The sequence below is a fragment of the Sturnira hondurensis genome, unplaced genomic scaffold (genome assembly GCF_014824575.4).
Source record: "Sturnira hondurensis isolate 20B ecotype Veracruz unplaced genomic scaffold, ASM1482457v3 Scaffold0022910, whole genome shotgun sequence".
Lineage (NCBI taxonomy): Eukaryota > Metazoa > Chordata > Mammalia > Chiroptera > Phyllostomidae > Sturnira > Sturnira hondurensis.
Window position 1 is genome coordinate 11,927,665 of NW_028095541.1, and position 22,086 is coordinate 11,949,750.

Below are 22,086 nucleotides of genomic sequence, written 5' to 3' on the forward strand. Positions count from 1 at the left end.
TTTATCTTGGCACCCATCAATCTGATCGTGCCACCCGTCTCAGAAACCTCTGAGGGCTTCCCGCTCCTTGAGAGACAGAGACCCGGCTCCTCAGCCCTTAAGGCACTCACAGCTCTCCTAACTCTGGCCCATCCTTCTAATTCAGGGACCCCCAGTCACTGCGGGAGCCTTAAAAGAAAACGAGCTTATGTTTCATGCCCCAGAAATTCTACGTATTAGTTCTGGGGCAAGATTCAGGGACTTGTATTTTTAAAAGTGTCTGTGGGTAACTCTTATGCATCGCCAAGCTTGACCCACGGTGTCCTTTTCCCACCTATTATTGCACCCGACATGGATTAAGCCTTCTGTCGTGGCCAGTGCTCCTGCTTTGTTTGTTTGTTTGTTTTTCTGTCTCTACTTCCCTCGTCACGCTGTTAGTCCAACCTGGAACATAAGTTTCTCTCCCAGCTCTTTATTTAAATCTCCACTATTCTTCTAAGGCAGCAATTTTCAACCTTTTTCATCTCATGGCGCATATAAACTAATTACTAAACTTGTGTGGCACAACAAAATTTGTAACTTTTTGCTGATCTGACAAAAATGGGTAACATTTTGACTGATTCACAGTAGATGTCCATTGTGTTGACTGTTGCCATTTTTAAATTTGGCAATCTAAGGGAAGAGAGGCCAGTGCTCCTGACTAGACAGTTGGGTATCTCATGTTGTACAAATTCCCAGGCACACTGGTTGAACACTCGTGCTCTGAGACGGACTGAAATCCCACCAGCACCTTTAGAAACAGGGTGAAACGTGAGGGAACTGCCATTCTGACACTCCGAGGGCATCTGTTACCCTCATGAGGCATTTTATGGCCATTAACAACATATTGTTTGAACTCTGTTCCTTTCATACTTACTCCCTGTATTTCAGGATCCTGGAGGAAAAGCAAACTTTCCTAAGACTATGGTTCTCTTTCCCTAGCCCCTAGCATCTACAATGGCATTAAACATAAATAGACTTTCACTCTTGTGCTCAAAGCCTAGGATGACTGAACACATTCGCTTACAGCCTGACAAAACAAACTGTCAGCCTCCAGGCTTGTTTATGCGCACACTGACGTGTTTTCACAGGGAGTGTCACTCTGCCCATGTAGAAATGAAGACATGATAATCCCTCATTCACATAAACTGACGTGATGTTAAATATAAGGTTGATACCTATAAATGTGTTTTTCCTATCGATAGAAGTATTTTCTACGTTGATACATGGTGGGCAAAAGTAGGTTTACAATTGTTCATATGGAAGAATACACAATACAAGAATAACAAATAAAGAGTAACTGTCTTGTGTACCCACAACTGTAAACCTACTTTTGCCCACCCCTAAAGTTCAATCCCCATAAGTTTGTAGACCAAGAGAAAAGGGGACATAGTAAAACAATTCCTAACCTGTCGATTACCTGACTTAAAAATCACCTGCCCACATGATAGGACAGCTAAAGCCCCATTTACCATTTTAATCTGTCGTGAATCAGAGAATCAGAGGAGTAAGTGCCCCTTGCCCTCAATTTAGAGAACGAAAGAGTATCAGCAAACTGCAGGTAAATGTCATTTATGCAAGTACTGGAAACTATAGAGCTATTGGTGTGAGAACATCAAATACGTTGAGCCACTGCTGGAGACACAGTTCATGCCCTCCTGCTGCTCATGCCGCCCAGAAAGTGGCCCCTAGGGTGTGGGGGACGTGTTTCCACACCCAAAATGCAGAATTTCTTTGCAAAACAGTGTTATACATGGTGACTATCTGTAGTTAAATCAGTGCTGGTACTTATGAGTTAAACAGTCTTGGGAGGACGGCTGAGAACTGAAGCACTATTTATAACATTGTTTTTTGTGGAAAAATGCTTTCTGCATTCCAAACAACAGAATTAGACATGAACTTCTCAATACAGTTTATTTCTTAGGTTGGGAACTGAGTGTATCTTGCTAACTACACTTTGGGCAGTGTTTTCTAGGGTGAAGTGGCAGGAGGAAGGTCTGCCAGGAGAGCACAATGGGAATGAACGGTTGCCATGAACAGGAGCCATATGTGTCTGCCAGGCTGAAAAATGGACGGCATGATGGGAGAAAAATCCAGACACATTCCTAATTTATTAAACAAATATTTACTAAACTCTGTTAAAGACTATGCTGAAGGCTGTGAGAGGTGGAAATAAGTTAGACAAGAGGTTTGATTTTACAGTTTTTACAACATAGTTGGCAAGACAAGATAAACATATGTAATAAAACTGCATGATAAAATGTTCTATCTTAGTGACAAAAACAAAATATTAGATGAAGTAGCAGATGGCAAACTAATGCTTATGGCTGAGGCAATCAAGGAAAGCTTCATGGAGGAGCTGGCACCTGGGCTGAGTCTTGAGAACTTGCACAGATTTCAACTGGCACAGGAAATGGTAAGGGAGGAAGAACAGGGAACATCATAGAAAAACATCAAGAAAAAAAGTACAAGTCAAGACACAGACAGGAAAAACAATGAAAACTTAAAACATAGGAAATAGTCCAGTTGGTGAAAGTAGGGATATTTTCAGGAGCTTGGTAGAGGGCTTTGAATGCCAGTCAAAAGAGTGTGGGTCCCGCCTAACAGTCAGTCTGAGCCATCAAATTGTAATAGAGTTACTGCAGTGATTCTGTACAAAGACCCATCTGGCAGCAGAATGTGAAGTGAGAATGAAGACAAAAGACTGCGAGGAGATAGTTCTAAGAGTTGAGGTTGGTTAGGATGACTCTTCAAAGCTAGTTTTTTAAATAAATACTTACACCTTTAAGATTCAAGTGTTATTTAACTGCTAACTATCTTCCTTCAATGATCAAGAAGGCATCAATCATTTAGAAAAGCCAGATAAAGACTTACAGTGAAAAAGAAAATAATACCTACAATGCAAAAAACATTTTAAAAACATGAGTTTGGCACAGAGTCAGGACTATGATGACTAGAACTGATACAAAATAAAAGATTATTCTGAGGTGTTAGTCTCAATTTAAACATAATACCACAAGTTTAAACATCATATTTTAATAAGCACATGGAATTTAATAAAAGTCATTGTTCCACTATTTTCTAAGATGTGTGATTCAACATACAAGGTGAAGCTAAGATATTCTAAGAAACTTGAGAGCTGAGAAGGGGTCAGAGGTAGTGGACTCAATTCTTTACCTTTTAAATCAATCTTAAATTGGTGCTAAGATGGATGAAAGGAAACTTACCTGAAGTAATCTGAGTTAGCAAATGTCTTCTAAAAGTCACATTTTCAGTTTTCAAAAAGACATGGTACTCATCTTTACCTGAAAACAAATTTAATGGCAGTAATGAAATGGAAATAATTGATAGGTAGCTTATAGAAGTCAATTAGATGATTACATTTTAAAGACCATAAAAGAGTTATATAAACTCGTATAAAAATGAAAGCACTTATACTATGTATAATTTAAAGGCCTGAGATAAAAGTCTCAAACTGTGTTCAAAGACTTCTAAAGCAGGAGATATAATACATTCCATTCATATATTTTGTTAATTTCCTAAAAATTCTGGAAAATATATTACTATTTAGCCTGATTTACAGTAAATTATATATTTAAAATTTAGCCAACAATCAAGCCCTATTCAGTATTAGAACAGGGGAATATTAGAACAAGCTGAGTAGGAGATAGTTTCTGTCCTTAAGAAAAGTACAAACCACCAGAGGAGACAGAAAAGCATGGATAACTCTGTATCAAGTGCTATAAGTTGTAAAGGTGCTATGGAATTTTGGAGAGGGTTAATGACTACATGGAATATGTGAGAAGGCTCTGTGTTATGGACTGAATTGTGCTCCCCCCACCCCAGATTCATGTGTTGACACCCTAATCCCTAATCCCTCAGAATGTGACTATGTTTGGAGATAAGGCCCCTAAACAGGTGACTAAATTAAGATGAGGCCCCTATGGTAGGCCATAATTCAATCTGACTGATGTCCTTATAAAAGAAGAGATTAGGACACACAGAGAGGATGTGTGCACACAGAGAAAAGACCATGTGAGGACACAGCAAGAAGGTGAGTACCTGCAAGCCAAGGAGAGAGTCTAAAACAAAATCAAATCTGGGGACACCTTGAACTTGGACTCCTAGCTTCCAAATCTAAGCAAACAGAACTTAGCAAACTAACATGCTCTATAAAGGTAAATTTTAAAGAGTTTCAAGAAGTAGGACTTTTAACAATGAGAACCAAGTTAGGTTTGGAAACAGCATTCCAGGAAGAAATAAAAGTTCCTTTATTGTAGCTAAGTGGCCATAATGTGCAGCATGAGCTCAGAAATAGTCAATACACTTCTATAGTAAGAGTACAGTTTGGGGGTAAGCAGGAGAAAAGTAAAAAGAGTAGGAAAGAGGGAGGGAGAGAGGGAATGAGGGAGGTTACCGGAGGGGAGGAAGGCAGGATGAGAAGCGGGGAAACTGACAGAGCAGCAGACAGGTAAGAACTAGAATTTGGGGTGGCGTAAGAGCGGCTGAATACTACATTCAGTACAAGGGGTTCTATTTGGTACATAAAAGGAGACATCAAGTGTTTTTCGGTAGAAAGTGTGTTTGAATTTGTATTTCACAAAGATCGGTCTGGCTCTGGAGTACGAGTCACTACGAGGAGAACCGCATGGGGCGGTGAGGCCTCTCCGGAACCGCGGTAGTCTAGGAGAAACTAGAGCAACTGCAGTGAAAGCAGAAAGTTCAAAACTCACTGAAGACGTGCCTGCCGATGAGAACCAGAGAACCAGAATGACCACCCCACGGGTTATGCAAGACTGAGAACTGAACAATCGCCACTGCTCGTTTATAAGGTTACAACACAGGGTGTCTTGGGCCTCAACAGACCTTTCTCTCCAATCATTACCATGTACTGTGGGCACTGCCCCCCACCTTAAGGAATCAACCAATCCAAAGACTTGCCCCACTTCTGTCTTACATAGAACTCCAACACCCAACCTATAATCAAGAAACCTAAACTCATTTCCCCAAAGGAGGCACCACTTCACAATCATCTGTGTGCTCTCTCTTGCTCCAGCAAGTCAATGGAAGAGTTTGCTTATCTCCTATAATATTTACTTATTTATTTGAGAAGGGGGCTCTCCACAAAAGATTGATGTCAATCAGTGAAGCCAAGAAAGGAGGGCAAAAGGAGAGAGAGCCCCATCCTGCCTTTTGGGAGCAAGAGGAGGACTAAGAACTTAACAGTCACTGGAGGCCTCAGAAAAAATTTTAGAAAGGCAATAAAAGAGAACAAAATTTCCGATAATTGGGGGGGTTAAAGAAAAAGGAGAAGTGGAACTAACCAGTCACTTTTACTCTTCTAAGGAGCCTGGCATGGTGTGAAAGCAACGCTGATCTTTAACAGGGCAGTCAAACCTTGGTTCTTGACTGTCGCCCATCTCAATTAGGTTCTCGACCACGCTGTTCACAGAAAAACTGTCTCGGGTGTCAAATAAAGCTTTGTTTCTCGACCTGACAACCCTTTCATGCCGATACCTGCGTGACCAGTCACCCATCTCTCAGGCGACAAACAAAGGAGCGAAGGCACGAGTATGCGTCAATTTACCACTAAACCTTGTGCTGTTAACAGCTCAGGAAATTGTGATATGAATTATTTTTAAGGGCTTTTTTGCTTTTGTTACTTATTATTATTAAATATGTATAGAAAGTCACTATGGGTCCTAAGAAGGTCAGTGATAGCAGCAACGTGAAAAGGAAAGTTGTGAGAACAACAGAGCTTTAGAAATCATTGCGAAGTATGGCAGAGGTGTTGGCCTGATCGGCCTAGAGTACGGCATGGCGAGATCAATGACTGGCCCGATGTTAAAACATAAAGGGCCATCGATAGTCCTGATGTTGCTAAGAGTGTGAAAGTGCTCGCAAAACAACCAAAGGCAGTAGAAGAGGTAGAAAAATTACTGATTTGGAAAAACAAAAAGCAGATGGCTGGCGGTAGCACTTTGGAGGCAGCAATACATGAAAAAGCAAAGACGCTGCACAGTGACCTGACAGACAGACACGCCTGGAACGAATGCTGAAAGGGATTTGCTTAAGGCTCGTAGGGGCTGGTTCGATAAACTTATGAGGTGGCATTCACAGTGCAGTGAGGTGTGGGGCGGCCACCAGTTCCAACAAAGGAGCTGCTGATAATTTCATGACAGAATTTCAAGAATACATGCAGGCCAAGGGATTTTTTCCCCAACAAGTGTTCCATCGTGATGAGACAGGCATCTCCTGAAGAAAACGCTGAGGAGAACCCAGATGACACAGGGAGAGCAGTCACTACCAGGGTACAAGCCAAGGAAGGACAGGCTGACATTGCAGTGTGGAAATGCAGGCGGGGACTTTAAATTGAAGCCTCCGCTGGTCTACCATTCTGAAAACCTAAGAGTTTTCAAGAAAAATAATGTCATGAAAAACAAGTTTAATGTGATGTGGAGGGCTAATAGTAACAAGTTCATGCAGTGTTTGCCCCAAATGTGAAGAAATGCCTCTGGGAAAAGCAATTGCCACTCAGGGCGCTTCTTGTAAATGGAGGATGCTCCTGCCTCCCCCGCCCGCCCCCAGCCTTGGAGGCCCAGTCGGTGGGAGAGCAGAGCCTCATCACTGTTCGATTTCTGCCCCTCAACACAAGTCCTCTCAGCCAGCCTGTGTGCCAGTGGGCCATTTCTAATTTTAACAAACTACACAAATGTACTGTTTGAGAGGCGTTTTGAGGTGACCTCTGAAAGTAATGTAACCCTCGGGGAGTTCTGGAAGGAACGTTTTACTATCTTCGCTTTCTTGAGGCTCACAGACAAAGCATGGGGGAAGCGTCTTCCAGGACCATCAGGCTGGACGAAACTGGCCTGAGTCTGTTGCTGAGACTCGGGGGCTTTGAGGATGGGCCTGTGCCTGCTGTGCAGGACGCTGTGTCCCTGGGCAAGTCCACGGGCCTGGAGGTGGACGGTGATGGCGGGGGGCGTTGGTGGGGGACCACCACACTGCGCTGAGCACGGAGGAGCTCCAAGGCCTTCAGAGGGAGCAGCACAGGTGGCAGCTGAGGAGCCTTCCTCAGAGGCGGAGGGAAGGGAGGATATTCCTCCTTCGCTGTCAAGGAGACGCTTGGGAAACGGGGAAAGTGCAAAGTTTCAGTGAGAAGTATCACCCTGACAAAGAAGTAGCAAACCGTGGGATCAACTTGTCCAGTGACAACAACTCAGGCCAGTGATACAACTGTTTTGGCCAGTTGTCCAGTGATACAACTCAGGCCAAAACAAACATCACTAGATAGGTTTTTAGTGAGACAGAGGCCGACTGAGCCTGAAGCCTGAGTCTAGTGGAGAAAGACAAAAGAGAGGAAGAACCCCGACCAGTGACCTGACGCTTTTATAAAAGGGGGCTCCCCTTCCAAACAGTAACATCCCTCCTCCCCTCCTCTCCATATTGGCATCGGTCGCTCTGGACATTAAAGGTAAGTTCAAGTGTGTATGTAAATTTTTATGTTTTTATCGTACATTTCATTTCCTTTCTGGTAAATTTCTACTTACATTACATGTTCTTTTGTTTTTAGAGTGTTTATAGATTTAGCAGTACATTAGACATGTACTGTATATAAGAAGGGTTAAAATAGGGAATCATTTGGGGGTATGGAATAAATTAATTCAAGTTACATTATTTCTAATAGGAAAAAATCATTTGGTTTTTGAACAAACTGCTTCTTGAATAGACTTCCAGAATAAATTAAGTTCAAGGACCAAGGTTCCAATATACTTTAAAAAAATGTGTTAATGCCAGTAAAAGAGAGGTATACAAAGGGATATTGATAAATAATAAACCAAACTCAATAGAAGAACAAGAATGCTGGTAGAATTAACCATATTAAAGAGGAGAAACAGTCCTCTGTGATTAGAAATGGAAGAAAAGATGTGTGATATATATAAATAAAAATTGTATGTAAGGGAATAAAGTTTGTGGGAGTTAAGATACAATGGTTAAGCCATCTAATGAGATACACGGGGAGGAAGAGGGAGGGAAGAAAGGAGAGATGGAGAGACACAATATGAATGAAGGAATGTCCGAATATAAGATTTTGAAAGCAAAAAATTGCCAGAGAGGAGGAGAAAGAAAAATGAGGGGGGGTGCTTTTGATATTTGAGATTTTGAAATGACTGTGGTTGATGGAACTGAGCAAGTTAAAAAATAGTAAGCTCTGTGTATCAGAAAATCAGTAACATGAACTAGGAGAAAGAGATTATAATCTCAGGGTGTGGGGTTGAGAGGAGAGTTTCAGGTCTGACGCTGACTGACATAACTGAGGAAGTTGAGCAATGTCCTGAAGTCAAACAACAACAAGAGTTAGATGGGGAGATGGGAGCGTAAGAGAAGGAACAGATGCACAGGAGGGGCACGATGATCACTGACCAGACAGCAGAGAGCAAAGGAACACATCAACCCCCCTTTAAAATCTAGAGGTAGAAGAATTCAATACTTTTTATTGAAATGGTGGTTTTTAAAAAATGGCACTATTTACAAATGCCAGGTTTAAATTTGGGGGGAGGAGAGAAAAGTGGAGTTCTATGGAATGATCAAAGTTATAAAAACTTGTTCAAGATGCAGGATCCAGATGACACATGGAACCAGAAGTAAGTTAGCAGTGGGTTCCAGCTGAACAGAGTAGGTCTGGCTCCTTGGAAAAAGCGTGAGTAAGAGCAGGGCTTCACCTGCACTGACAGGTGCTTTGTCTCCCCACTACCCCACCCACCCTATTACCTGTTTGGTGACAGGGCAGACATCTGGCCACAGGTGTCACCAGTTTCTCACTCTCTTTTAGAACTCAGTTTCCCAAACCCACATTCATTCATTCTCCTCTCATCCACACAGCAAATGCAACAGGACAAGTTAAGTCAACCCAATCTGAAGAGACAAGAAGGCTAAATGCAGACCTAAGCACATTCTTTTACCCAGTTTTTCCACACGTGAAGTTGACATTTTTATTCTAATCTGAGTTATGTCTACTTCTCAAGGGTTCAGAAGCTGGATGAAAAAATATGGTATAACTAATGTTTCCCCTTAATCTCGAACAAAAGGGATGCAATGTAAATAAATGAAAATCAATGTGAAAGAACCTGAATGGAAAGTAGGCTGGGTGTAGAATTTGTCAGCCACAGTGAAGTTTTAAATATCCTAAAAACATTCAAAGACCTAATACCGGGACCTGACTCAGTTGAAGAACACTTACTATTAGAGGTGGGGAGATTTTTTTATTATGGATTCAATGACTTTTAAAGATATAGCACTATTTAGATTTTTTATTTCCTTTTGTGTCATTTTGGTAAGTTGTATTTTTCAAGAAATTTGCCCATTTCATATAAGATGTCAAAAGTACTGACATAGGGGGTGGGTTGGGATGGGAGTAATAGACAGAAAATTGTACTTGAAAAATAATTAAATAAATTTTAAAAAAAGGAAAAAAAGTACTGACATAAAGTTATTCATAGTATAAAATTTTCTTATTCTTCAGATATTCTTGGATCTCTAATGTTTCCTTTGTATACCGATACTGTTAATTTCAGCTTTCTCTTCTTTTCTTAGTAGTTTATCAATTTTGCTAATTGATAACAAATTTTTAATTTCAAAACAAACAACTCTGACTACGTTAATTTTCCCTATTTTATCTCCTGTCTTTGTTAATTATTGTCTTCTGGGTTTTTTAAAATTTAATTTGCAGTTCTTTTTCTAGTTTCATCAGAGGAAGAGTAGATCATGGACTCTCGATCCCCTCCCCTTGTAAAATATGTGCACTTAAAGCTATGCCATTCTGCCTAAGCATCACGTCAACTCTGTCTCACAAGTTTTGATACTGATTCAGTTCAAAATATTTTCTAATGTGATTTCATTTCTTTGCCCCATAGATTATTTTCAAGTGTGCTGCCTAATGTCCAAGAAAACTGAGTATTTTTTAACTCTTTTCTGTTATTTATTTCTCACTTAATTCCACTGCGGAACATATACTGCATGATGTCAATACCTTGAAATTTGTTGAGACTTGCTTTTTTGGCTCAGCACACATTCTATTTTGGTAGAAGTTCTATGGACACTTAAAAAAATATGCATTCTGCAGCTGCCCGGAATGATGTTCTCCACATAGAACACTGACAACAAGAGGTCAATAGGTCAAGCTGGTTAATGGTATTTAAATATTCTACACAAACCTTACAGACTTTAACAGTCTTCTTGTTATATTAGCAGTTGAAAGAAGGTTGTTAAATTCTCCAACCATGATAGTGATTTGTCTATTTTTTTATCCTGTCAATTTCACCTTTATATATTTAAAGTTATATTGTTAATATATAAATTTACAACTGTTCTCTTCCAACTGAATTGTCCCTTTTATCATAAAATGTTCCTTTTGCCTCTCATACTTCTTGTCTTAAACTCTATTTTATCTAATATTAATATATATTTCTTTTAGTTAATGTTTACATAGTATACCTTTTGTTTCCATACCCATTTAAGTAATGTGTTTTGTACAAACTATACACACTTGAGTATTTTTTAAAATCTCATCCAGGACTTCCACCAAGATGGAGGCATAGGTGGAAACACTGTGCCTTCTCCCACAACCAAGTTTGAACACAACAAAGGTTTGGAGAACTAGGACACACCCAAAGACCAGAAAACGGAATTATACGGAAGTCCAACAACTACGAACCTTTCAACGGGGACAGTAAGAGAGGCGGAGCCAGCAGCGGAGCTGGGTGGGGCAGGACAGATCCCCCGACCTAGGCGCGCAGGCAGCCCGGAACCAGTCGGGGTGTGGGGCAGACTGACCGGGGTCGAACGTTCGAGCACAGTGAGACGGACCACGCAGGCCCCAGGGGGTGAACCCAGTGGTGGAGGGCTGACAGCAGTGGCACACTCCAGTGCAGTGGAACGAAACACGTGGGCCTGGTGACGGTGGTGGCTGCGGCGCCAGGGCTGCGGCGGCAGGCGGGCAGAGGGGAAGCCATTGTTCCTCTTTGACCCCGCCCCCACATACAACGTCACAACCCAGCAACTTAGTTGCCCTGCTCTAGTGAACACTTCAGGGCTCCGATCCTGCTAAGAACAGGCACGAACAGCCCAAAAGATGGTGCAAGAAGAACTCAAAGTCCCAGAGCCAAAAACTCTCAGCAACCGAGAAATTGCCAGCTTCTCAGAAGCACAATTCAAGACACTATTTATCAGGATGCTCACAGAACTGGTAGATTATAGTCACAAATAGAGGAACATAGTCACAAATTAGAGGAACATATGAAGGCTAAACTAATTGAAATGAAGGGAGATGCACAGGAAACCAATAGTGATGGAAAGGAAACTGGGACTCAAATCAATGGAATGGACCACAAGGAAGAACAAAACATCCCACCAGAAAGGAATGAAGAAATGAGAATTCAAAAAAATGAGGAGAGGCTTAGGAACCTCCAGGACATCTTTAAACATTCCAACATCCGGATTATAGGGGTACCAGAAGGGGGAAAGAAAAAGCCACGAGTGGAAAACTTATTTGAACAAATAATAAAGGAGAACTTCCCCAGTCTGGCAAAGGAAATAGACTTCCAGGAAATCCAGGAAGCTCAGAGAGTGCCAAAGAAGTTGGACCCAAGAAGGAACACACCAAGGCACATCATAATTACATTAGCCAAGACCAAAATGAAGGAGAGAATCCTAGAAGCATCAAGGGATAAGGGGACAGTCACCTACAAAGGAGTACCCATCAGACTGTCAGCGGATTTCTCAAAAGAGACCTTACAGGCAAGAAGGGGCTGGAAAGAAGTATTCCAAGTCATGAAATCCAAAGACCTACAGCCAAGATTGCTTTATCCAGCAAAACTTTCATTTAGAATGGAAGGACAGATAAAGTGCTTCTCAGATAAGGTCAAGTTCAAGTAGTTCATCAGCACCAAGCCCTTATTATATGAAATACTAAAGGGACTTATATAAGAAAAAGAAGATGAAAAATATGAACAGTGAAAGGACAGCAAACACACAGTTATTAACAACCACACCTAAAACAAAAGCAAACCAAGAGGACAGCTAGATCAGGAGTGGAACCATAGAAATGAAGAACACATGGAGGGTTAGAAACAGGGGGATGGGAGGGGGAGAAGGGGGGAGAAGGCACAGAAAATAGCATAGATGGTAGGTAGAAAATAGATAGGGGGGAGGGCGAGAATAGTGGGGGAAATATAGAATCTAAAGAAGTTGAGACACGTAGTTATAAACTAAGGGGGGGAGAATGGTGGGGGAGGGAGTGTGCGGGTGGAGGGGAATGAAGGGGGGAATAGAACAACTGTAATGGTATAATCAATAAAATATATTAAAAAAATAAAAATAAAAATAAATAAATAAATAAAATAAAACCTCATCCAAAAATATATGGCTTTTAATTAGGGGACTAATCCCATTTACATTCAATGAATTACTGATATTTAAGAAAACTTCTTGTTACTGGTTTTTTATGCATCCCGCCTCTCCACCTTTCCCTTTTCTTCTTTTATTCCTCTTTTTTGATTAATCACATTTTTTATTATTCCATTTTATCTACTGTTAGCTTTTGTTTAAACATTTTCTATAATTTTTTAGCAATTATCCTAAAGGTTATACATACTATTCTGACTTATTAGAGTTGAGTTTTACCACTTTCTGAACAAAACAAAAATGTGAGTTTATCTCTATTTACTTCTACTCAGCCTGTGTTCTGTTGTTTTCATATATTTAGTTTCTACATATATATATTAAAGTGTCATAAGACACTATGATTGTTGCTTTAAATAGGCAGAAATCTTTTACATTTACTTACATATTTATGCTTTCCTAAACTCTTCATTTTTCTCTTGTGGTTCTATGGTGCCATTTAGGACCACTTTTGTTCAGACTGAATAACTTCCTTTAGTAATATCATATTATGGGTCTACTTGTGATAAAATCTCCCACCTTTTGTCCAAAAGCATCTTTATTTAGTCCTCATTAAAAAATGTATTTTCTCTGAGTACAGTTTCATTGGGCAGTATTTCTTCAACGTGCACTTAAATAAGGATGTCAGTTGTGTTCTGATTTTAGTAGTTTCCATAGAATAGTCAGCCATCAATCTTATTGCAGCTTTTTGAAGGTAGTGTGGTCTATTGCTTTTCGCCATTTTCAGATTTTCTCTTTATATCTTGTTTTCACAACTTTCACTATGCAGTGTGCTTCCCTTTATATTAATCTTGCTTGGGGTTCAGGTGGTTTCTTGTGTTTCTTAAATCTGTGAACTGCTGTCTTTTATGAGTTTGGAAAATCTTTGGTCATCTTTTTAAATACTGCTTTTGCTTATTCTTTCCTCCTAGTACTCCAATTATATGTATGTTGGATAACATGACTCAGTCCCATATGTTTCTTATCCTGCTTTGCTCTTTCCATTCCTTTTTTTTATTTCTGTGCTTTACCCGCACATTTTTCCATGGACCTGTCCTCAAGTTCACTAGTTCCAGTTATTTATTTTTTGCTGAGCTTCTTTTTCTTGTACACTCAAATCTTACTTTCAGATATCATATTTTACAGCTCTACAGTATCCATTTGATTATTTTTATGTGTTGATTCCCTTCATCTTTTCACCTATTTTGTTCGCCTCTTCCTTTATGGCCTTTAACCCATTTATAACAATTACAAAGTCGCTGTACGGTAAGTCCCAGATCTGTTTCACTGGGGGATCTGCTTTTATCGTCTGTCCCTTGGACACATGTTATTTCTGACTGTTCACATGTCATATACCTTTTCAGTGTCTTCCTAATATTGTGAATGTAACAACCATAAAACTGAGGTAGATAATATTTTCTGCCAGTGAGGGCCCATCTTTTCCTCTGTTACAGTGGTCCCCAATCTTTCTGGCATCAGGGACCAGTTTCATGGAAGACGATTTTTCATGGATCATGGGAGGGGTTGGGTGGATGTTTTCAGGATAATTCAAGCAAATTACATTTATCATATACTTATGTTATTATTACATTGTAATATATAATGAAATATTTATAAAACTCATCATAATGCAGAATTATTATGATTCAGAGAGCCCCAAGCTTGTTTTCCTGTAGTTGGATGGTCCCATCTGGGGGTGATGGGAGACAGTGACACCCAAAGTGTGTTGCCCATGTCCAGTCTATTCCGTAATCTTGTTTTGGTTGCTGTCACAGCAGAGAACCCTGCGTCACAAAGACAGGATGGTGGAAATGGAAGCAGGCTTTTGAGTGTTTTCGTGACAATCTCAGGATATTCTGCCTTGACTTTAATCCAGAACATATGGAAATCTGAACTTGCCTCCACATATGTCTAAGGTCACTGTCATTTGTGATCGCAGGCAGTTGGTCCTCTTCTAGTACGAAGTTGATTTCACCTGGCTTATTCACAAATGGAACTGGGATCCATTCCTTCCCAGTTCGGGGGTCTTTTGTGGTTGGGAAGTAAATGCTCAGACTCTTTTGAAGCTGAGACAGGTGATCATGCACCAGCTGGGAGAAAGCAGGCCCTGGCTCAGTCTCTTTCAAAATCTCTGGTAATGTCTGAAACATGCCAAATATCCCAGTGTTCACTCATCACCCCCTAATTCCAGTTTGGCTTTGAATGCAGCCACTGATTCTGCTGATTTAACACAGTTATCATTCTTTCCTGAAGTAAGAGGTTGAATTCGTTGAGCAGGTTGACTATGTCACACAAGTAGGCAAGTTTTGCAACCAATTCTGTTGCACTGTAATGTGCTACCCGTGGTGACTGTTTTTCTAAAGGAAATCTCTGGAACGGCTGTCATAACTCACAAACTCTGGCCAGTGATCCACCTTTAGAAAGCCCCTCACTTCTGTGTGTAAGACATGTGTGCCCTGCGTTCATCTCCTCACAGAGCTGCACAAACAGACACAGGTTAAGGGCACATACTTTAATGTGGTTGATAGTTCTAATCACATCCTGCAAAACATCGTTAAGTTCAGGTGACATTTTTCGGCTAGCCAGCATTTCTCTATGGATGACATAGAGCGTAGACTCAAATTCAGAGGTGACTTTTTGACCTGAGTAGTGAAACCAGAAAGCCACCCAGTTGTGGCAGCCACTCTGTCCATGCATATATGGACACAAAGTGACCGATTCAGCTTTCCTGATATGGAATCACTCAGCGACTTGAATAGTTCTGTATCTGAGCTGTTGGTTGGCAACAAAATTGCACATATCATCCTCGTGCACATCCTCCTGAAAAATATATTGCATAAAACCAACCATCGTTCATTGCCTTGTTGTCAACATCGGTAGACTCGTCAGCCTGGATTGGGTAACACAGTAACTCAATCTTCTCTAACAATTGTGCCTCCTTATCCTCTGCTATTCCATCAATTTGTCTAGTTATGGTGCTAGCAGAACAAGGAACACATGCCACCTTTTGGACTGCAGCCTCTCCTAAAAGTTCGTGACAGCCGTCCTTAGCAGCGAGCCAGATCAGCTCTTCACCAGTAGTAGAGGATTTCTTCACTTGAGCAATGCGGTTAGCCACTAAGAATGATGCTATCGGTGCAGACACATTTGATGAAGTGGTGGCCTTCAATAACTACTTCTACTTCTGTTCTTCATGTTAAGGTTTGTTTTTTTTTTTTTAACTCCAAGGCTTGTCTTTTAATGCAGGGTGCTTGGTTACCATGTGGCAAAGCAGTTTTGAAGGTTTCATGGCTTCATTGGATAGCTGGTCACCACATATTATACAAAGCAGTCTTGAGGGATGTGAATTACCTGTTGCAATGAACCCATAATTTAAGTACGACTCTTGATATTTTTTCTTAAATGCAGCTTTCTTTTTGTTGACAGTCTTAGTGTCTTCTGCTCTCTCATCATTGTGTCTTTCCCCCTTTTCAAAGAAGCTTTCCAGCAATATCTGTTTCTTCATTTTGGCCAGGGTTAACATGTGGGCTTACCAATACTGTGACTGAAATAAGTGTGTGGTGCAGGAAAGAGGCATGGACAGAAGTGGTAAATAATGCAATGGGTGGGCCATGTGCAAACTAAAATAAGTGTCAGATTCTGACTTAATGCTGCCACCAGATGCAGCTGTACAACTGAAGTACATCAACTCACTTGCCACTATAAACTCTGACACCACATGCAGCTTCATTGTCACTTGCCACTCGCTGAGAGGGTTTTGATGCGAGTCTGCAAGCAATTGATTCATTATGGTCTCTGCACGGTCAAATCTCTCTGCTAATGACGATTTGTGTTTGCAGCCGCTCTCCGGCACTAGCATCACCACCTCAGCTCCACCTCAGATCATCAGGCATTAGATCCTCAGAAGGAGCGCACAACCTAGATCCCTCACACGTGCAGTTCACACTCGCCTTCACACTCCTATGAGAATCTAATGCCACTGCTGATCTGACAGGAGGCGGAGCTCAGGTGGTAGTGCCAGTGATGGGGGGCAGCTGTAAAGACAGATGAGGCTTTGCTCGCTCACCTCCTGCTGTGCAGTCTGGTTCCTAACAGGCCATGGTACCTCTCTGTGGCCCCAGGGGCTTGATGACCCCTGAAGTGTTAGACCGGTAGGAAAAGGAACTAATCTCTGAAATCCAATTAATCTATGCCTGGTATAAAATGTTTCCAAAGCAAAATCAGTTGCGTGTTTATTGGAGCTGTACCCTACCCTCTTCCATGGAGATTATCTCATAAGCACTGCAAGACTGCAAGAAGACTTCACTGTATTTCCAGCTCACCTTCCCAACCTCCCTCACTGCCCTAAGACTCATCAAATACACCAATGGAGAAAATTAGTTGTGTGTCTGAGGACTCTCTAGGTTCAAGTTCACCATGCCAAATCATGTGACCATCAAAATTCCAATGGTTTCTCTTTCCCCTACTACAGTCTCACATCCTTAGTGAACTTGATCTTTAGCCAGGTCCGTTTGGGCAAACATACTAAAAAAAGATGATTGCTAGCAATCTTAGCTCACAGGCTCTACTAGTTCTAGAATTTCAGTTCATTTAGTCCTCTTTGCTTTCATAGCTGAGGTCTTAAAAATATGACTGTGGTTAAGAGTGAGAAAAATTTTAAAACTTCTCTAACATAGTGTAATGTAATATCTCTCCCCAATCTTGAATTTGGGTGACCTCTGTGACTCTCTGATCAATTAAAAATAGGAATATATTACACCAGTTTCTGGGCCTAGACCCTAATGCCTCTAAACTCTTGCAAACTGAAATACACTAAAGCACTGCTACTAAGTGGGCAGAATAACCTGACCCCTTAAAAAATATACAAGAAAAACAGCTTCTGTTTCCATAAATTTTCTTTATTACTTTATAATATTTTATTTTATTGATTTCTACTTCTTATTTTCCACCTTCTACTTACTTTGAGTTTATTTTGCCTTTATTTTTCTAGCTTCTTGAGTGTAGTATAGATGAAAGTGTAGATAGCTTATTTTAGATCTTTCTTGTTTTTTAATATTAGTATTTGTAAGCTATTTTCCTCTCTAAGCAACACTTTAGCTGCATAAATATCGGTATGATTTTCATTCATACGGTTCAAAATAGCCTAAATGTTTTAATTTCCAAATTGGGGGAGAGAAGTTCTAGTTATTCTATTGTTACTTAGTGTACAAGGTCTGTCTGGAAAAAATCCAACCATTGCTAATATAAAAACAGTTTGTGTGACATCAGTGTAACCTGGCACTGGAATGTGCATGTGTAAACAATGACGGCTTCACTGCTCTAGTTGGTGGGGGCAGTAGATGCCACCGAGGGAGCATGTGTACTGTGTGGCCATCACATTCAAAATGAATCAGTGAGTAGAGCAACAAATCTGCATTAAATTTTGAGTTACGCTTCAGCATTCCTCTGGAGACACTATTTGGATGACTCAGAGGCTGAAGCTATGGGCAGCTGGTGACTGACAGCTTCATCACTACAAAGCGCCTACTCATGCATCAAGTCTCACGCAGAGCTGGTTGGCAAAAACCAATCACCCAGGTGACTCAGCCCCCTTACAGCCCAGATTTGGGACCCTGTGACTTCTGGCTTTTCCCTAACTAAAATCACCTTTGAAAGGGAAGAGATTTCAGACCGTTGATGAGATTTGGGAAAATACAATGGGGTGGCTGAAAGCAATTGGGAGAACTGTGTGAGGTCCCAGGTGCTTACTTTGAAGGGGACTGAAGCATCATTGTCCTATGTACAATGTTTCTTATATCTTGTGTCTTCTTCAATAAATGTCTCTATTTTTCATATTATGTGGCTAGATACTTTCTGGTCAAACCTGGTATATCTATTTAGTAATAGTGAGACAATATACTCTATGGTTTTAAAATCCTTCAAAATCTATTGAGACTTACTTTATAGCCTAACATATGATCCACTTTGATAAAAATCCCATGTGTATTTGAAAAAATGTGTATTCTGCCATTATTGAGTGTGGTATTCTATAAATGTCAATTAAGTCCCTGATTAACAGTGTTGTTCCAGATTTTTATTTTTTTAATTAATATTCTGACTATTTACACATTAATTGCCAAGGCAGACGCTTTTTAAATAAACAGCAACTGTAACTTTGCCTATTTTCCTTTCTTTCCTGTCAGATTTTGTTTCAAGTATTTAGAAGCTTTATTATTGTGCTCATAGATATTTATGATTGTCTTTTTAATTAACTGACTTTTATCATTGACATATCTCTCAATATTGTTCATAGAGATATTCCCTGTTCTATAGCCAATTTTGTTGAATATTAACATAACCACTCCAATTTTCTTAATGATGTGTTTTCATTGTACTCTTTTAAAATCCTTGTTCCTTTAACTGGTGTGTGCAAACTTGAAGAGGATTTCTTATAAACAATATGCAGTTGTAGGTCCTGTTTTTTTATCTAGCCTGATATTTTCTGCCATTAGAGTATTTCTATTTAATGTAATTATTTATATGGTTGAATTTGAATTAAACATCTTATTTTCTCTTTGTTCCAATTTGTTTCCTCTTCTCCTTATGTCTAGCTTTTTCTGGAATTGAATATTTCTTAGTACTTTAATTTACCCCCTGTATTGGTTCATTAGATATACCTGTTTCTTTTGTAGTTTTAGTGGTTCCTTGGTGTTTAAAATAGAATCCTTCAACTTATCACAACCTGACTTCTAATAATACCATGGTATTTCACATGCAATAAAAGTGTTTACAATGGAATACATCTGTTTCTTCCTTCCTGCTTTTCTGGGCTACTGTCATCACAATAAGCTACAATAAGGCTGTCATGTTGGAGAAGTTGGGTGCAGGTACACTGGTTGACAGTCCCAGCTAAGATTAGCTTTTTAGTAATCCTTATTAAAGTACTAATAATGTGAGTAAAGCTGTCTTGGACCCTCCAAACTAGTCACTCTCCAGCTGAACACCAACAACTAGCCTCATCTAATGCTACACGGGGAATAATAACCACTCACTCTAAGCCCACCCTTTTCACTGAACCACAAATTGGGACCCACACAAGTCCAGGAAGCACAGAGAGTCCCAGGCAAGATGAACCTGAAGAGTCCTACACCAAGATGTATTGTAATTAAAATGGTAGAGTTTTAAAGACAAAGAGAGAATCTTAAAAGCCACAATAGAAAGACTGTTGACTTTTTAGGCAATTTGTTAACAAATTATAGAGAGGTAGCAGATTCTGCTACATAATAGTGGGGTTCTGTAATAAAAATCTTAAATTACGTAATGTTGGCTTTGGGACCAGCTATTAAGCAGAGGCTGCAAGAGCCTCAGGAAGACTTGAAGGACATAAGTAAAAATGTTAACAGATGTGAGAAATGACAACCCCTCTCACACAGTAGCAGAAAGTTCACAACACTATTTTTTGCATAACACAGAAAAGAAAATACGTTCAATACATTGGTAGGTTTGTCTAAGGAGTCTTTTAGACACAAGGCTGACACTGTTAGTCTCTTTTAGTCACGTGAGGTAAGGTACACACAAAGAAAGATGACCTAACTAAAGGTCATCTTGAGTAAGGTCATCTTGAACTGTTTCATGTTCAAGAATAATTTAGAAGAATATAAAAGAGCCAGGACTTGATCTTTTCAAAAAAAAAAAGTTTCTCATCTCCATTGTCTCCAGATAGAAAAGTAAGAAATAGCTTCATAATAAATATCAAGTCTAGGGCTCTACAAGTAGAAAGCACGGCTTCAGAGTAAAAATTTCTAGAGTGTGCCTATAAAACACTGTGATAGGACTGTAAAATTATTTAAAACTGTATCTAGTTCAGTTCTAAGAATCTTAACAGTGTGCCCCTTAGACTCTTCTTGATAAAATGTCTCTAGGAATCTTAAGGGCATGCCTTTTGGACTCTTTCAAAGAGAAAGGCTCCTACGAATCTCATGAGTATTGCTTTACAATACCTTGCCTGTCGGTCTGAAGCAGGAAAAAAAACACCCGTCTCAAAAACAAATTTGGTTAGGCTCTCTGTCTAATAGAGTGGATTATATTTTGATATGCAGGAATCTGACAAAGTTTTTAAAGGAATTATGTGAGATTGGACTGAAAGGAGTACAGAAAGCACAAAAAAAACGAAAGGCTTTTGGACTTTTAAACTTCTACAAGCAGGAAGCAAGGTTGGAAAGTACATCCAGTTGTAAGCACAAACCATTTTTATAGAAAAAAAAAGATGACTCAGAATTGACAGGGTGAAGAGGGAGCCATGAACAATCACTCCTGGGGAGTAAATTTTGTCCAAATAAAGTAACTGACAACATCAGAATTTGAAAATTACTATGGACCAGTGAAAGCCACATGCCTCCGATTCCCCATTTTTGAATGGAAGTGCTTATTCCAGTTATTCTATGCCTGATTCTTTAGCACATGTGGAGTAATAACTTGTCTCTTGAAAAGAAGCACACCTGTGGCACTTCCTGCATATCTGGACTTGATTTAAATGAAAAGGTTCTGAACCCTAAGCTTGAGGTTTAAGACATAGTGGGATGAGAATTTGGGGAATTCTCTGGGGTTGGGTATATTTTTAATACAGGAGGAATGGAAAACCCCTTGTGTGACCAGAGGGTAGTCTGTGGTAGATTTATATGGTCATGAAGTCTCTGATACCTCTTCCATGAATAGGTCATGTCTGTGTCTCTTTTCCTTGAAACTGGGTGCAGTCTGGGACTGCTTTCATCAACAGAATACAGAAGTAATGTGGTGCCAGTTTCCAGTTTTAGGCCTTAAGACGCTGGCACCTTCTACTTCCTATCTCTCACAAAATTCTCTCTGAGAGCTCTACACCATAGTATTAGAAGTCTGACGACCCTGAGATTACCCTGCTATAAAGGTCACATGAACCTAGCCATCCGCCTCTGTCCAGACACCATATACATATGTAAAGATATCTTCTATCCTCCAGAGCAATCCATCCACCAGTTAAATATCATCCAGTTACCCCATTCAACACAACATGAAAAAGGAAACTCACTCAGCTAAAACTTGCCTTAATTCCCAATCCCCAGACTCATTAGCTATCTGAAACAGTTGCTGTTTTAAACAACTAAGTGTTAGGCAACTTAATATGTAATAATTGATTAATGCAACAATGATTTATCAAATTATCTTGTTTTAGGGACCACAACGTCCTGCCACTGCTTTCTAAAACCCAAATAGAAGCAGAAACCTAAACCTAGATATAATTCAGAAGTAATATAAATAATTCATTATAAGGTAAACTTATTTCTTGAAGACAAAATGGCCAACTTTCTGAGAGACATCAAACAAATTACACTTCAGACATAAAACTCAACTAAGTTACTGCAATTAAAATCAATCATTTTCTTCTTACTAAATAAACTATTGTACATACACATTCAATATAAAAGATTCATGCCCAGGTTGTACTTCAGTTAGTTCATTTAATAAATGGTTATTTAGATACTTTCCAATGATTGAAACAAGACCAGTATTACAAATATAAAATTAAAACCATTTATAGTAGTCTAAAGTAGTGACTTTTAAAATAACATAAAGAAACATTGGTTTATTAAGGTAAATTGTGTGCCCTGACCAGTG

The 22,086-nt window shown here is 39.8% G+C and overlaps 1 protein-coding gene across 4 annotated transcripts in view; it reads right to left on the minus strand.

Moving 5' to 3' along the window:
• ZNF438 (zinc finger protein 438) overlaps positions 1–22,086 on the minus strand; it is a 173,995-nt gene that overhangs the window by 86,980 nt on the left and 64,929 nt on the right. For 2 of the 4 annotated variants that reach the window (XM_037037245.1, XM_037037244.1), the window contains one exon: positions 3,246–3,323. The exons of the other annotated variants lie outside the window; for them this stretch is intronic. The gene's annotated coding sequence lies outside the window, so the exon portion shown is untranslated. The remainder of the gene's footprint in view (positions 1–3,245; positions 3,324–22,086) is intronic. 4 annotated transcript variants of the gene reach the window in all.